Source organism: Coptis chinensis, chromosome 3 (genome assembly GCF_015680905.1).
Source record: "Coptis chinensis isolate HL-2020 chromosome 3, ASM1568090v1, whole genome shotgun sequence".
Lineage (NCBI taxonomy): Eukaryota > Viridiplantae > Streptophyta > Magnoliopsida > Ranunculales > Ranunculaceae > Coptis > Coptis chinensis.
Genome location: NC_141458.1, coordinates 16,843,477 through 16,861,334, shown reverse-complemented (window position 1 = coordinate 16,861,334; position 17,858 = coordinate 16,843,477). Strand labels below are relative to the sequence as shown.

The 17,858-nt window shown below is 39.0% G+C and overlaps 1 long non-coding RNA gene across 6 annotated transcripts; it reads left to right on the top strand.

Moving 5' to 3' along the window:
- Positions 1 to 233: 233 nt before the first annotated feature.
- On the top strand, positions 234 to 14,627 carry LOC147508298 (uncharacterized). 6 transcript variants are annotated; one of them, XR_015218014.1, is made up of 7 exons: positions 234 to 637; positions 2,123 to 2,313; positions 2,474 to 2,578; positions 2,683 to 2,833; positions 13,177 to 13,211; positions 13,362 to 13,418; positions 14,330 to 14,627. It is a non-coding gene; the product is annotated as an uncharacterized LOC147508298 (long non-coding RNA). The 6 variants fall into 6 exon arrangements; XR_015218013.1 differs by having other exon boundaries at positions 13,333 to 13,418; XR_015218009.1 differs by having other exon boundaries at positions 13,306 to 13,418.
- The last annotated feature ends 3,231 nt before the right edge of the window (positions 14,628 to 17,858 follow it).

Genomic DNA, 17,858 nt, shown 5'->3' with positions numbered 1-17,858 from the left:
CATGACAAGGGGTAGTAATAAATTGGGTGGTGGACATAGAAGATCCGCGTATTCCGGCCGTCGGAAATAGTATACCACCATTGATCTATTCAGGTGGTGGAGGAAGTGGAAGTGGAAGTGTTAGTAGTAGTGGGAGTGGTTGTGGAAATGTCGGTGTTGGGGGTATGGTGAATTCACCTATTATGAATGCATTACCAATTGGGAACATTTGTCCATTTCGGTATGATGACACAAAGTTTCATGAGAAAGGATGTTTTGGGGTCTGGGACAGGGAACTATCGTCATGGAAGTATAGTGCGGGGTCTTGTTTGCGCGAAATGGAGTGTGAGTAGTGGTGGGAATAGTAGTGAGGTGAGTGAATCAGTAATGGTGAATAGGGCATCAGTGAGTTTTGATATAGAAATAGTGAGAGGGTTGGAAATGAACAATATAAGAAAGGACATTTTTCGGAGGCCCTATGTTTCTATGATAAAGCTATTGCAATCTCACTGAACAATGCAGCGTGTAGAAGTAATAGGGCAGCAACATTGACAGGGCTAGGTAGGTTAGCTGAGGCGGTTAGAGAGTGCGAGGAAGCACTAAGGTTGGATACTGGGTATAGCAGGGGGGATCAGCGTTTGTCTTCTTTGCATTTACGGTGAGTGAGCTGAGTATTGTATTACCTACTTGAAATATGTTCAACTTAAAAATTACCATTGTTTCAATTTGTTTTTCTAATGCTTGGTCGGTGTAAATGTGTACTTACATGTTCTTTTTCTTTGGGAACAACTATATGGAAGCATCCCTTTAAGTGTTGTTACAAATTGGTGGGTATAACAAGTGTTATTTCTACAATATTTTTGTCTATTAGGTTCTTTTCAGTCTATCTGTCTCTTTGTACATTGTGATTTTAAGAATTGTCATTGGTGCTGTGAATTTCATTCTTAAATCTGCTGCACTTTGAACAATTTATATCTCTTTTTAATTTTTAATACATTTTTTGCTTTAGGTTAGCTACAACGTGTATCTTGGAATTTATTTGTAGGCACTCTTTTTTTCATGAAGAAACTCTTATTTTACCTTCTAACTTGAGAATGCACGGCAACACCTTTGTTTTCGTGGACTTTAGCCTGATAAAGTGGAGCTCCAAACATCTGCTTTCCTACTATGTTTTCATTGAATTTGCACCGATCCAAATACCTTTTTGATTGGTGAGAATAATGTCGTCGTTGTTGGACGCAAACACGGCTGAAGGTAGTTGCGATTTGATGATGGAAAACTTTAATATTGATTTATTAGGGGGGTGTTGTAGAAAAGAGAAGAGAAAATTGGTTAAGAAGTTTAAAAGGAAACATATTAGAAAGGAGACAGTGTTGAAGGAACGAGAGGAACAGAATAATCGGAACCATCATTCTCTCTTTAGATTGAGTTCTCTCATTGCAACAAATTCCACCCAATCAATTCAATTGAGTAAAAAAAAAAAAAAAAAAAAATCTCTTTATAACAGTGTTATTCTTTTATCTTTTTGATGTTTAATGCAAACTCGATCTCAACTAATTTGCTATATGTTGTGGCAAGTTCTTCCCCTTTCGACAACGAATTCATCAGGTTCAATATCATTGGTTCAATGAGAGAACTTCATCAGGTAGAAAACTCATTTTTAAGTTGGTCCATGTTAATTATGGTGTACTAATATATATATATATATATAACTTTTTAAGCATTTGAAAAAAATGATACTTTGATGTGATTATCTTTCGACCATGGTTGTGGAGCTAAGTTTACAGTTAATTGGTATTATTTCATTGATTGATTGTTTCAAGTCATGGGTTTTTAATTCTAACATGTTTTAATTGAGTGTTTGTATATTTTTTTATTAAAAATGGAAGAAAAAATATCATATATATCCAATTTTAATGAAATTGAAGCGACATCTTCTTACATGCTCAATTGAATAGGAATAATGACTTTTTTGTTTGTTGATTTATTCTTTCACTATTCTCATTTATATTTTTGAATTATTTGTGAGAATCCCTCTTAAGGTTATGTGGAAAACTTTTGGAATTAGTAGGTGTTAACTTGACGCATCTTTATTTTATTTTTTTGTTATGGATACTGACAATCTGATTTATCATTTGTTTAGGAGGATGCGTGGTGGTTTCTAGAGTCGGCGTGGGAAGAAGAAACCCATCGAAAAATCTACAGATGAGTTGAACTAAGAACTAGATAACTATCCCGCTGAAGCCGTTAACACTTCCTATTGTGTTGGTATACGTACGGAGAATGAGCTGATCAAAAGTGGCGGTTGGAGCAGTAATGTTGTTGTTCAGATTGGTAAGTGGGTTTTGGGATTGAATTAAGAAGCAGGAACTCAAGTGGTTTCCAGATTTTTTTTTCAAGATTTTTTGTCTTTGAAATTTATTGTGAAATATTTTTCATGTTTGCTATCTAATTTGTATTTTATTTCTTGCATGGAATGATTCATACTTCGCAGGGTGTCTTCCTGTATAGCACATGTAATCTTTGATCGAGGTACATCAAATTAGAGATGAACACCAGCGTGAGGAAGAAGCCTATAACTCCCTGATTTGGCTGAAAGGTTAGTTTCTTCAATGGCGGTGTGAAACTGATTGATTGTTATGTTGTAATGTCCTAGATATTTTACAATTTCAAAGTTTTTGATTGATTAAAATTGTGCTTAAGGTTTGCTACCGATCAACTATATTCATTACAAACCAGTTGAGACTTGAGAGTAATCTCCTTGGCTCAAGCAACACAATTTACAAGTTTGGTATTTTTTTTCAACAAGCTGAAGCAAGAAACCCACTAGGAAGATATTGAAGTTCAATCAAATGTGAGTTTCCGGCCATGGGTTTCATTGTTTACTTTTATATATCTTGGATTCTTCGATATGGGTATATTTGATTTCTATATTGGCAATGTTTTCCTATAATCATCTACAAACTATTCTATAGGTGCTTCACTTTTTTTTCTTCTTTGTTTACCTTTCTGATATATATTTTGGTGGTTGTCAGGGCAAAAAGTTAACTCGACATTCCCGATGTAATGGTGCTTCCAAAAACTTGAAAGAGATGGGATTAGGTATTTTGGAAGAAGAGAGACTGCACCAACGTTTTGGTTGCCTACGTACCCAGTAAGGAATCCGGGATCAAGTCTCTTCAAAACGTAGTTCTGGAGGCTGCAGAAGCCTCCGTATATATAGCAATCTCTTGCCTTGGCGGCCAAGAAAGTGATTCTCGGAGATTTCCTTCCTCGATGAATCCTAGTATAATCCTATCTAAAATAGGATCATTCTCCAAGATTTCATTCTATCCTTGTGCAAGATCTTATCAGATTGCACTAGGATTCCTCACCCCTGCGGATCGGGATAGGATCATTCCCCAAGATTTCATTCTATCCTTGTGCAAGTTCTTATCGGATTGCACTAGGATTCTTCGCCTCTGTGGATCGGGTTACTGGATCAGACTCATCCGGACAGACTGGATCCATTAACTTGGGCCACCCGGATGGGCCCTGGACCTGTTGTGAACTCTGACGGATTAGAGGACCGGATGATCCAAAAGTGTTTATTTGACAGCCACCCGACTAATCCGCCACTGGTCCCACTCCCGGTCCATGGTCCGAGTACGTTCTAGACCGAAAATATAACATAGGGTACACACATTGCCCCCTCTTCAACAGAGGAGCAAACGAAGATAAAGGTGGTATGTTGAAGAATTAAGGAAACGTGAAAAAGGGATTTAAGTGAAAAAGTGTGATAATTAGGGACCAAGTTAAAAATATAAAAGTAAAAAGGGTTGGTGGAGTGGTGAAAAATGTGTAATAATTGGATGGGGACGAGTGATATGGTCATGGAAGAGGTTTACCCGGCGTAAAAACTTTGGACCCGGTAAGAAAACATGAGGAACCGGCGATAAAAATGCTGACCCGGCAAGAAAATTGCTGACTCGGCAAGAAAAAACTACTGACCTGGCCTAAAAACCGCATGGAAAAGCTGGCCAACACCTAAACAGGCATGAAAACTGCCTGAACTGGATGGAAATATATAACCGGGACCAGATGGAAATTGCCTAAACCGAGTGAAAAAATGCCTGAACCGGCCAAAAAAAACGCATGTACCGGTTGAAAAAACACTGAACCGGCCAAAAAATGTCGGTGCCGGTCGCCAGTGGTGGAGGGTCAGCATAAGACCTGATGGGCCTCTTGGATGGGGCGCTTGGTTTTTTTTTTGTTTGTTTTTTTTTTTTTTTTTTTTTTTCAACTGGCTGGAATGAAAATTGAACCAAGTACTTGCGTTGTAAATAAGCATGGGGCCGTGGGCTATCATTTGAAGGTGCTTTTGTTTGTTTTTTTTTTTTTTTTTTTTTTTTTTTTTCCCAAGCAAAATATGATACCAAACTCGGATACCAAACAAAGCTCCGTATTAACTCAGATTTCCAAAATATGATATCGACACTCTGACAGTTCGGATGGGCCACATTTTCAGTATATGTCAACACTCAGAGTGATACTAAAACATTTTCGTATCCATACCAGGAACTAAAATTGGTCAATTCATAAAACCTTCGAAAGCGTACGTAACACAAATAGGATATGTGTAATATCTAACTATCCTTATAAATTATTAGACGGTGGTCTACTGTTGTCGCGACTATGTCAATGCAACTAAGTCACTTGAAGAGCAAGCGTAGTTCCATTGCAAAGATTCTCCACAGACGATATTTGTGGAGACCAAAAGACAACCAAGAAGTGCCTCATTAGTTGGGCTTAAATTTGAGTGTAGTTCAGACTCCGCCACCAAGGGTATACGCTTGATGTAATCTAAACAATCGCACCCAGACCAAAAACGATACAATATCGTTCTTAGGTTTACATTGTCGAATCATGATACCAGGCGTAGGCCCACTGCACTACGCAAGCCAAAACTGAAGTGGAGGATGGCCTTCGTCACTCGAGTTTAATAAGTGTAAAATTGAGTGATCTATTTGAAATTAAAACATAACGTAAATGGAAATGAATTTTATTGATGAAAAATGGAAGGAAAGTACAATGTATGTGAAACTTATTGGTGGAATTAATGATAAGTAATTTACTTGTGAAATAAACGCAAATGATACGCGTTCCATGGTTTGGTTAGGACATCTCCAGTCAAGTTCTTGAGAAAATAAGAACCTTTGAATGCGAGCCTTTCAATGATAAAAGGGCCCTCCCAATTCTCACCAAGTTTCCGTTGTTGGGTTCTTCGTTGCTCCTTTGCCTTGTACGTAAGACCCAATCGCCTGGTTTGAAAGCTTGTGCGCACAACTTCTTGTCGTAACTGCACTTCATAGAGTCCTGGTAAGTCATGAGATTCTGCAGGACTTCATCTCTAAGCTCCTCCACCATGGCTTTGTCACGAGCCAAGATGTTAGCATTAATCTCTGTGGAGATGGCCTGTGTTCGTGCTGTTGGAGCGATTATTTCAGTCGGGAGTACTTCTTCCGTTCCATATGCCAATGAAAAGGGTGACATTCCTATTGAACAACGGGGGGTTGTCCTATAAGCCCAAAGCACCCCTGGTAATTGTTTTGCCTAGTTTCCTTTGGCTGATTCAAGTCTTTTCTTCAACGTGTCAAGAATGACACAGTTTGTTGCTTCGGCTGTCCATTTCCCTGGGGATAATAGGGCGCAGAGAAGTTATGTCGTATCTTCAGGGATTTGCAGAAGATGTGGATCTCAGTAGAATCAAACTGTCGTTCGTTGTCCGATACCATTTTAGCTGGAACACTGAATCGGGACACAATATCGCACCAGATGAACTCTTTGACATCTGAAGATTGAATCTGACTCAAGGATACGACTTCAACCCACTTCGTGAAGTAATCAGTTGTGACCAAGAGAAACCTTACGTTACATGGTGTCTTAGGTAAAGGACCCATAATGTCGAGTCCTCACTTAGCAAATGGCCAAGGGCTAAGTATGGGATGAAGCTCATTCGCAGGAAGCTTAATGATCCGAGCATGTTTCTAGCATGGTACACAGATCTGGACAAACCGTTAAGCATCCTTCTGCATATATGGCCACCAGTAACCTTGGGTGAGAGCTTTGTGAGCGAGACTCTGACCACCCGAATGATTTCCACAGATGCCTTCGTGAATTTCTTTTAAAATATGTTGTCCCTGTTCAGGAGTAAGGCACTAGAAGAGTGAGCCTGAACCCATGGGTTTTCTATAAAGGCGGGATCTCTCCTCTGAGGGTAACAACACAAACTACCACGCATCCCGTTTGACTTGTCTGATAAAGCCTTGTTTACAGGAAGTTCTCCAGTCTGTAAGAATTCAACTAGATTTTGACGCCAATCGGGAAGTAGAAGTTCCATTGACTCGATGTCGGAAAACTGATCGTCTAGTATTTTAGGAGTATTGTCAGCAAGATCTGTTTTGGAATCAGCTGCAGAGTCTTCCTCCTTTACAACCTCAATTTCCACTGCTGCCGAGTCAGTATCCATCGTGGGGGAGATGTCAGTGTCCTGCTCATGGCCGTGAGGAGAATCCTGAATGGGAAGCTCTTGGTGCTCGTCCCGCGCTTTACTACGCGTCGTGACTGCGTAAATCTACGTGAATGCCTTGCATTCGGCAGCGTAGACGTCAGCCATATCTGGCAATGGGAGGTCGATGCTAGGCATTAATTGGACTTCTACCCTGATATTTCGCAGTTCAATTGAATCAATTGCTGCGGAAAGATAGGCTAATGCATCGGCGTGCCAAACATCATTCCTTGGTCTTTGCGAAATTGAGATGCACTTAAACTTTGCAGCGAGATCGCGTATAACATCTAAATAAGCCGCCATTCGTTCATCTCGTGCTTGATATGACCCTCCAAACTGACAAGCAACTAATTTAGAATCCATTACCATATTGATTTCCTTTGCCCCATTTCGAGCGCCGCCCTCATTCCAAATATTGCGGCTTTATATTCGGCTTTATTGTTGGAAGCAGGAAAGCAAAGTCGGACAGACCATTTGATTCGGCTACCGTTTGGGTTGACTATCACACAACTGATCCTAGACCCCTTCCTATTACTAGAACCATCGGTATACACAACCCACACCACACCTTCGGTGACATTCTCTTCAACGAAGTCAGGTTGGTGGTTGGGAAAATCTTGCAGCTGTTCTTCCTCGAATAACTTGGGAGAAACCGTGATATCTTCTACCGGGAAATCCGCCATCAGAGAAGCTAATGCATGACCTTTTTCTGCAGTGCGAGGCTCATATAAGATGTGGTAAGCACTTAGATAACTAGACCAATCAGCGAGGCGGCCAGACTCTTCAGCTTGTCCGAGTGCCTTGCGAAGGGGATATTTGTTATATACTTTAACAATACGACCCTTAAAATATGGCTTAAGCCTGCGTGCTGCATGCACTAGGGCAAGCGCGATTTTCACGATTTTAGAATATCTACTATCTGATCCAATTAACATTTTGCTAATGAAGTATATTGGGCGCTCCTTCGGGTTTTCCACGAACAATACTGCGCTTACTACGATCTCAGAAACTGCCAAATAAATTCCAATGTTTTGGCCAGTTTGCAGACTGACCACGACGGGGGGTGATACCAAGTAAGCTTTAATTTCTTTAAAAGCCCTATCACAGTCCTCGTTCCAAACTGACGCACCTTTCAATGTCTGAAAGAATGGCTTGTATCGATCCGAATACTTTGATATCAATCTATTCAGGGCTGCCAAACGACCAACGAGCCACTAAATTTCTTTTTTATTCGATGGTGGGGGTAGTTCGAGAATGGCCTGGATCTGTTAAGGGTTTGCCTCAATACCCCGTTGAGTCATTAGAAATCCTAAGAACTTTCCAGACGCTAACCCAAAGGAACATTTCAAAGGGTTCAACTTCAGTTTGTATCTTACGAGCCTATTGAAAACCTCTTGTAAATCCTAAAGGTGGTCGGGTGTTTCTTTGGATTTGACTACCATGTCATCTATGTAAACCTCCATGATCGCCCTAATTAGGTCGGCAAACATTGTATTCATCATCCTCTGATAGGTGGCACCTGCATTTTTCAAACCAAATGGCATGACTGTAAAACAATACAGGCCTTGGTCCGTGATGAACGCCGTGTGCTCCTGGTCTTTCTCAAGCAGAGGTATCTGGTTATAACCAGACACAGCGTCCATGAACGATAGATACTCGAATCTCGAGGTTGCATCGACTAGATCTGAGATGCGAGGTAAAGTTGATGCAAACCCTGAGCTTCCCATTTTTCTTTGGAACCGCGACGATATTGGATACCCATGTAGGGTATTCGACGGGCTTAATGAACCCAGTTTACCAATCTCGTCATTGACCTTCAGTTTTCGTTCTGGAGCCATCCTCTTTGGTCTTTGTTAAACTGGTTTGAATCTTGGGTCAATATCAAGCCTGTGGCAAGCAACATCCGTGTCGATTTCCGGCATTTGGTCGATATTCCAGGCAAATATTTCTTGATAATCCCATAACATGTGAATTATAGCTCTTTTTTCGGCTGGGGGTAAACCGACAGCGATGAAAGTAGTTTCATGGCTCTGGCCCCTTATCTGAACTTCTTCCAACTGATCGATCAAGGGACCTTTCTCAGAGCATCGGGCTTCTCATACCTGATAAACCCAACATTTCTGTAATTGCTATTTGGCATGATAAACCTGGAGGATCGTGTTGCCCCGGACTTCGGATTTCCTGGTATCTTCTAGTGCCAAATCGTGACACTGATGTGACATCATCTGGTCACTGCGGATTTTACAGACTCCCGTTGGCGTCGGGAATTTCAACGCCTGGTTGAAGGTGGATACAACAGCCTGATTGGCATGGATCCAATCCCTACCAAAAATTGTATTATAACAAGAACCACAATCCACAAGAAGAAAATTTATCTCGACAGATTGATACCCAACTGTGACAAGGAGATGAACCTTTCCAATAGCATGGGATGGTTCTCCGTTGAACCCAATGATTGGATTACGGTATTCTATGATCAGGTCCTCTGACAGTTTCATCCTGGAGTAATCCCTGGTGAATAACACGCTAGCTGAGCTTCCTGTGTCGATAAGAACCTTCTGCACCCTAAAGATTCCTATCCATGCAATAATGACAACAGCGTCATTGTGAGGGTAATAAACCCCCTTTTCGTCGTTCTCAGTGAACTTCAACTCGTGCCCTTCATAGGTCTCAGTATTGATACCTTGGTCAAAATTGAAATTGTTGACCTGGTAATGATCTTGTATATGACGAAGTTTCAAGCGTGTTTCTATCTTTCACTGACGGCGGGAGATGCTATCGATACGTGCGTGGCATACATCGATAACGTTGTGTTCAACCAAGTTGATATGGGCTGACCGAGTTTTATTTTGAACAAACTCAGTAAGATGTCCATCGTCAATGAGGCGTTAAACTTCTTTCTTTAAAGATATGCAGTGATCTGTTTCATGCCTAATATCATTGTGATATTTGCATTTTTTATTTTTATCCCACCTACCTGTAGGATCTTCTGGTAGCGGCCGAGCTGGCAGTAACATTTTCTTAGTTTTGATTTTTTCATACAGGTCTGCAAGGCTAAGAGTCAAAGGGGTGAATACCTTTTCATCTAGATTTGGGGCCTTTGTATTATTCTGAGTACTCCTCTTGTCACCTTGATTGGTAAACTTATCCTTTTTAGAGTCCTTGGAAGCGGGATCTGTGCCATCTTTTCTCTGCCGAGACTTTTGATCATCTTCCACTCGAACGTACCCTTCCACTCGGGTGAATAAATCAGAGAGGGTGGTAGGCGGCTTTCGAGTAAGAGAGTTGTAAAGTCCATCTCTGTCGAAATGCAACGCTTGATAGAATGCCTGTATTGCGAAAGCATCATTCACATCCTGAACTTTGGCATGAAGCTTCTTGAACCGTCGTACCAAACTCTTAATTGTTTCACCTTTCTCCATAGCAAGATTGAACAGTGTGCTCGGACTCTTATTCGTCTTCATATTGTATTGAAAACATTCAACGAACATATCACTAAGCTTGATAAATGAATCAATTGAACGCGGCGCCAACTTGTTGAACCAAGATAGTGCGTATCCTTTCAACGTTACTGGAAAAATATGTCACATTAATGACTCATGAAATTCACATAAGGTCATAGCCGCTTGGTAGCTCATGACGTGCTCGTTCGGACAGCCATCCACATCATCATAAGTCGGAAGAAGGGGCTATTTGAATGCCTCGGGATGAACACAGTCCCTAATGTCATTTACAAAGGGTGAAAATTCTGGACCTCGCACAGCCCTTTCCAAGAGGGGATCGTCTCGGATGGTTTGCCTGGTCACAGCTTGGTTAATCAATTCCTTAACCCTTTGTTCATTCATATTCTCATAGCTGTCTTCATCTTGATTCTCTTCTTTCCAGATCCGTTCACCGTGGGCTTATAAGATTTGATTGGGATTCGATCGTTGCCGACGTTCGATTCTACCCTGCCTTCTGCCTGCCACTCTGTTAGCAGGTGGTAGACTCTTATTCCGATTTGTGCGCTGGGACTCATATCTTGATCCGAACACCTCCATGGATGCTGACATTTCTGAACTGAAACTCAATGCAGTTGCTGCCGTTCCATATTGTTGTGACTAGTGTGTCCGAGGATTTATGCCCAAATGATCCCAGACATTGTTTGACTGTGAATGAGTGGGGACCGACATGATATGGTGGATTGTTCGGCTTTGGCTTGGATCTCTAACGCGACCATTATTGTGAATAAGGTTTTGGCCATTGTTAGGATCTTCACGTTGTCTCGGTTCGGCCCTTTGCCTTTGCCTACGTTCAGACAAAGGGGACTCGACCGATTGGTGCTCCTCAGGGTCTCTGGGTCGTTTGCCTAGTTGATTTCTCAAAATCTCGTTTTCCGCAACTATTCTTATCAAAAGAGAGATAAGAGCTAGATCCGATTGGTATTGGGGGTTCCTGATGGAGGCGAGTGGGTTACCATGTCGGCCTCCCCATCCCCTTCCAGGACGTCGCACAGTAGCATTGCGTGTGGGTTCAACAGAACCATCCCTGACGTGTATTCTAGAAGCTCTTGTGCTCCGTATAGACAACGCGGGGAGGGTCACGGGGATTAGATTCCGAGTTCCTAGTGGCTCCAGAGTGTGTGGAACTACTTCAGACAGTCTGTTTCCTCCATTCTGAGAGAAAGATCTACGACGGCTCGACTACCCCACCTCTGTGGTGGTGCCTGGAACAGTCTCCATGTTCTGCCGAGTCGCTACGTGCCGATTAAATTACGTGTTACTTTCATCGCAATTTGTTCGCCATGATAACAAGGCGTATGAAAAATAAGGCCGAGGATATCACGGCGTGGTTAACGGTGTTAGCTTTACCATCGCTAAATTACACAAGCTTTAAATTGAATTTGTTCAGCCATGATAACAAGGGCTGCTTTCGGTTATTTTATGAAAAATAAGAGCCGCCGAGGATATACACGCTTTAATTTCAGCTCGCTCATATAGAAGACCGAACCGTGGACAAGCCCAAGCCGTGGTTGTGGTGGTTGTGGGTTCGATCCCCACAAACGGCGCCAAAGAATGTCGGGGCAAAAAGTTAACCCGACGTTCCCGATGTAATGGTGCTTCCGAAAGCTTGAAAAAGATGGGATTAGGTATTTTGGAAGAAGAGAGACTGCACCAACGTTCTGGTTGCCTACGTACCCAGTAAGGAATCCGAGATCAAGTCTCTTCAAAACGTAGTTCTGGAGGCTGCAGAAGCCTCCGTATATATAGCAATCTCCTGCCTTAGTGGCCAAGAAAGTGATTCTCGGAGATTTCCTTCCTCGATGAATCCTAGTATAATCCTATCTAAAATAGGATCATTCCCCAAGATTTTATTCTATCCTTGTGCAAGATCTTATCGGATTGCACTAGGATTCCTCGCCTCTGCGGATCGGGTTATTGGATCAAACTCATCCGGACGGACTAGATCCATGAACTTGGGCCACCCGGATGGGCCCTGGACCTGTTGTGAACTCTGACGGATTAGAGGACCAAATGATCCAAAAGTGTTTATTTGACAGCCACCCGACTAATCCGCCGTTGGTCGCACTCCCAATCCATGGTCCGAGTACGTTCTAGACCGAAAATATAATGTAGGGTACACACAGTGGTGTTTGAGTTGTTCTTTAACACAGGATTGATTTGGACAGATGGCTGGAATTTCATGGCACTTCATTGCAAGCATAGCCATATAAAATGAAAAAAATATCATTTCATGCTAAATATAAGATATTTTTATGAGTTTTCATATTTGAAATGCTATTTTTTTTTTCCAGTGGTGGTATGTGACCTTAGTCGTTAGCTCAAGCATGCATAAACCTTTTATTCATTAATTTTATCTTATCGTGAGTATGCATCTCTTTTTCTAATTATTCATTTTTGTTGTTGTTGTTGTTGTCGTTGTCGTTGTTTTAATGGTTGTTCAGTGATGACATATCATGTTCATGATGTTATGTCAATTTTCTTATGCTTTGGCCTTGATGATATGATTGTAGAGCTTAAGTAGGACCAGGTGAAAGGCATGACCAAAGAGATTCCCCCATTCTGGTGGAGAAATATATTTTCCCAAATATGCAAGTGGTGGTGTTCATTTTTTCGTCAATTACCTAGGTTTTTCTTTTTCATTTCTTTTCGGTGTATGACGGCTTGACAGGGAAGCATTTATGTATTTTGGCTACAATTTTTCGTACTTAGGTTGGTATGATGCCATTGTTATTGTTAGTAATGGTACAGACATTTAATGTATTTTTGCTACAATTTGTTGTGCATATATAGGCTGGTGTGATGGCATTGTTATTGTTAGTAATGGTACAAATAATGGCGTGGACTAATTTATGCCAAAGTATTCACAGGGAGTCAACTGTAGGGAGATAGTGGTGTATCGGTTTAGGGCATATACAATGTAGCTGGCAGTAGAAATAACACTAGAAAGTGCGGGATTGCCTGGCTTCGTACCCCAATAGGAATGACCAGAACCATCCCAAGCATGGTCCTTCTCCTCCCAAACATGGACCGTACCCTCATATTCTCTAACCCATCTCAACATGTTATTGCTTTAGAATCTATGATCTTTTCTTTGTTATGTTATTGGTTGTCACCGAAATGATTTTCAACTATCTTCCGCTGCTGCAGGTGAATTTTATACTTCTCCAGGAGGCAAAAGTCAGGTATATCATTGACACCTATTCTCTGGTTTGTGTTTCAGTTTCTTCTTTACTACTCCAGTATTGTTTTTAGCATATGGCTTCTATGTACTTTCAGTTTAGGTATGGTTTCTGATTTGTTTAGGAACAACTTGATACGTGCTACCATTTCAGATCTAACCGTATGAACCGAAAGCAATGTGGATGAACTGAAAGCTATGTTTATGACAGGTACAATTCATAAATTCATATTCCTATACTTGCACTCTAAGCCACAAAATAACATAATCTCCTTTATAAAAGGTGATGAACATTTAGTAATCCTTAAGGTTTATATGCTCACTTTCTGGATTAGCTTTCGTACTTAAGGTATTAGTATTGTTAAACCCGTTAAATAGGACCCTATCCACACCGAGCTCTAACTGGAAAGTATAGACACTTATACTTTTGTAATATATTTAATTCTTAGAGAATATCTTTAATCAAGAAGTGGTTGGAATAGGTTACAGGGGAAGCTCCAAGATAATTAACCAGGTCAGTTTTAATGAAATTACAAATGTTTGTCGTATATTATAGATGTTATGAAGTTTAAATTTTTAATCTACTTTGTTGCAAAACTCTACGGGAAGTTAATTTAAAATTTAACATTGTTATATGTATATCTAACATAACTATTTTGGAGCATACTCCATGAGTTAAACGTATTCTCTCACCCTCCTTTCATTCTCGGATGCAAACGTTCTCGCTAGAAATAAAATCCAGGCCAATGGTAAGTTAGGTTAAAATTCTTAGTTTAACACTTTAACCCTCCCTTATCTCGATCGAGCTTATAACGCACATTGGGTACGGTGGTCAGATAATAAATGAACCTCACTCTTAAGTCCCAAACAAATGAAAGGATGAGTATAGTACCACAAGTGGAATTTGGATTTGTATTATTTAGACATGGACCTAACCATAGAAATCGTAGAGTGCGTAAGCCTTCTGACCTCAAGGAGATTATGCTTATTGGGTTTTGAGGTACTTCTCATGAAATCGAGTTAACAAACTATTTGCTCTGCAATAGCCTAGCACTTTTGTGAAAATGACCATCATCTATAAGCATAAACATTACGATTATGATCATGGCTTTTATGATCCAGATGACATGGGAGTATTATCAAAAAAGCAGATGGAAGAATGGGCAGCATAAGATACTAATCGAAAGAAGAAAATGGTAAAGCAAGTCAATTCACAGTTTGGGAACGTACTGAGCCCTGGTTTGCAATTACAGTTTGTGTAGTTCGGATTTACCTGTTTATGTGCTTTTTTTTAAGCTTACAAATATTTGTTAGTTTTGGATATGCTGAACTTATTTGTTTATGTGGCCTATGAGAGTCTTTTCACTTGCTGTGAAACAAATATTTATTTGGTTTTGATTATGAACCATACCATATTTCATATTGTTGTATTGAGTTATGCCTATTAAGATAGATGTATATCGGGTCTTAATTATTTAGTTCATTTCGTATCATGATTTGTGAGGCAATTTTCATCTGTCAGTGTTGTATCCTGCTTTGCCTATTTATTTGAAAATAGTTTGAAATTTTGAAGTTCATATGTCAGGGTTGTGGCTTAGTTTTCTAAATCTGTTTCTTGAATTGCTCCAAGATAAATGAAGCAAGCATTTATGCATTACCGAGTCAGGAAACCAGATTCGGGATCAAATGTGCAGCTATGAGGATGATCATGCCATTGGAATCCTTGAGTCAATGCATAATAAATTCAATATAAAAGCTCGCCTTTGACGTAATCACTTTCCAATTGAATATTTTGTTGAAATATTCAACTGTAAAGTAATCTTTAGTCTACACAAAATGCCAAAACATTCTTTCCATTATCTTCCTAACTAGCACTCTCTTCCCACATCTATACTGCGACACTTCTTAACTGGATGTTTCTTCTAATCCTCTTTACTTTGTTCACTAAATGAAATGGAATTTCTAAGTCCCTGAATTAATCACAAACTGGATTGAAATCAGATAAAATCCATGTTGATAGTTCTGTTGAGAAACAAATAGCATTTCAGTGAGGTACCTGTTTTATCAGTCGGGTACTCGAGTTTGATCTTTTTTTATAGATTTAAATGGTACACTATTCTTATTAGTTCACTTTTTTCAAAAGACATTTTTATTTTTTCAGTTTTTAAGTTTTAGTGACACTTTTTAAGTTTTAGAGACACTGCATTCTGCAATAGCATTCCAATTACACTTATAACAACTTCTATTCTCTGTCATTTTTGCTCTTTCAAGCCGAGGTTGGTATAGGTGACCTTTCTTGGAAATAATTAGCAAAGTAATTTCATTGACACTGGGTTTCAACTCAACCGCCACTTATATGATATTTTACGATTAAGAGCTGAAGGATGTGTTGCACACGGTGGTAATTTGTGATAGGTGTGAGTGTGATGCCAAATAATATTTTAATTTATGCAAGACTAAATAGGTTAATTAATGAGGTATCTTATTCACCTTAGTTATAATATTACAGAAAAGTGAAAAAGAAAAATCTAATAAGTACACATTTGCTTCTATACAGTCTAAGATTTGTCAACTATGAATTCTATTAGGGCCTGTTTGGCAGCATGGTTTGGGTAGCCTGTATAATGTATAAGGCCCCTTATAAGGTGTTTAGTTGTTTGGTCCAGTCAATTTTCAGAATGTGGGCCACAACTTATGAATAAGGAGAACAAAAATGGCCCGATAACAAGGATTACGTTATCTCTTCGGAAAGGTAAGATAACGATATTCATTCAACTTAATCACGTGAGGGAAAAAAAACAAGAACTTGCATAAGAAAATCTTCTTCTTCACCCACTCTGTGGCTTCTTCTTCTCCACCGTCTCCATTCCGATCTCAACCGACCACTGCAAATATTTGTCACTTCCTCCGTTTTAAGTTCTAACTCCCACCATCTTTTCTTTTGTGTATTTGAAAAAATAAAAAACCAAAACATTACCCACAAATAGAATTTGGGTATTCAAATAAGAACCATCTTCACAATTTCCTCCTTTTTATACTTTCAATCTTCTCTCTATCTTCACAATCTAATGGAGTGCTTTTGAATTATCAATTTTTTTTTGTTGGGCTTCAAGTAATAGGGAGATTATGTTGAATTGAAGTTTGGTTGTCATTTTGAAATTACTAATCCAGGTTATCTTTTGATTGATTTGTGATTATTTTTTCTGGAAAATTTGATGTTATTTTCATTCAATTTGGAGAATTGATAAAAAAAATATAATAAAAAAAAATGAAGAACAGTACTAGACAAATCTGAGGGACCAAATAGTCTCCAGACTGATTACTTTTGGGGTATCCATCACAAATTATACATAGCCTAAACATGGTCAGGTACTACAGAATTTCACGATGCCAAACAAAGCCTTAATCAGTTGTATGTTCTAATCCAAGTATTTTGTAAGGTTATGTAAAGTTATGAGATTAAAGGCAAATTTGTGGGGTCTTAACTCCCTTTGAAATATTTTTTCCTTGGATTTACTTTATTATTATATTTATCTTGCTTAACCACTATTTTTAAGTTTTGTTTATTTATATGTAAAAAAACTGCTATATAGATTTGACCACTTAATATCTATAGTTTTATTTATTTTGTTGGTGATTAAAAGTTTTTTTTTTTTTTTTTTTTTTTTTTATGTGATGGTTTTAATGGATCAGATCAGACTATTGAAATGACTCATCACATCACATGTCATTTCAATGTATTTTTATAAATTTTTGATGATCCCAAATAGTTAAAATCATACATAACTACAATATTATCATTTGATAACTAATAGAAGCATTTGTGAATTTGATTTTTATTGTTATTTTTTGCAGAGGCACTGCAAGAGGATCTACGTACACAGTTGGCTATTATATATCACCTTGATTAATCAATGGGAAATCAGAAACTTGATGCAAAACACTCACGAGACGGAAAAATTGGATCAATCCCAAAGCACCCACGAGACAGGAAAACAGAAGCCTGATGCAAAAGAATTGAATCAATCTCAAAGCACCCACCAGACAGGAAATCAGAAGCTTGAATAATATTTACAATGTCTAAGGTTCGAGCTTATTGTATCCAACCAACCAAGAAGGCCCCAAAATATCAAAGTCTTTTTCATATACATTGTCCATTTGAAGTTTTGAGCAAACTAAACCACTAATTCATTTGTTTTCTCATGATTTTACCATGTTTTTTTGAAGAATATTATTGTTTGAATTGTATACCCATGAAGTGCTAATTATAGCACAAATTCCAATTGTATCGTGAATTTCTTCTAATGGCAAATGTCTTTTATAAAAAATATAAAGATGGAATTTCAAACGGGATCGTTACCAAAAGTTCGACATAGATAGTCTTACTCAGAGAACAAATAATCCAAACTCACTCACTCTCTTTCTAAAAACTCTGAAAGTACTGATAGAAAAACGATTATGACAATAAGCATGATTAATGCACCATAAGTATGCAAAAACTGTAAATGCGTGCTACCATGTGTAGCAGTTCAACTCAATCTTAATGGATAAAAGACTTCTAATTTATATTTTTAAAATAATATTATTAAATGGTACCCATTCGTAAGACGGGTTTGAAAACTAGTATTAAATAATATAGAAACAACTACAA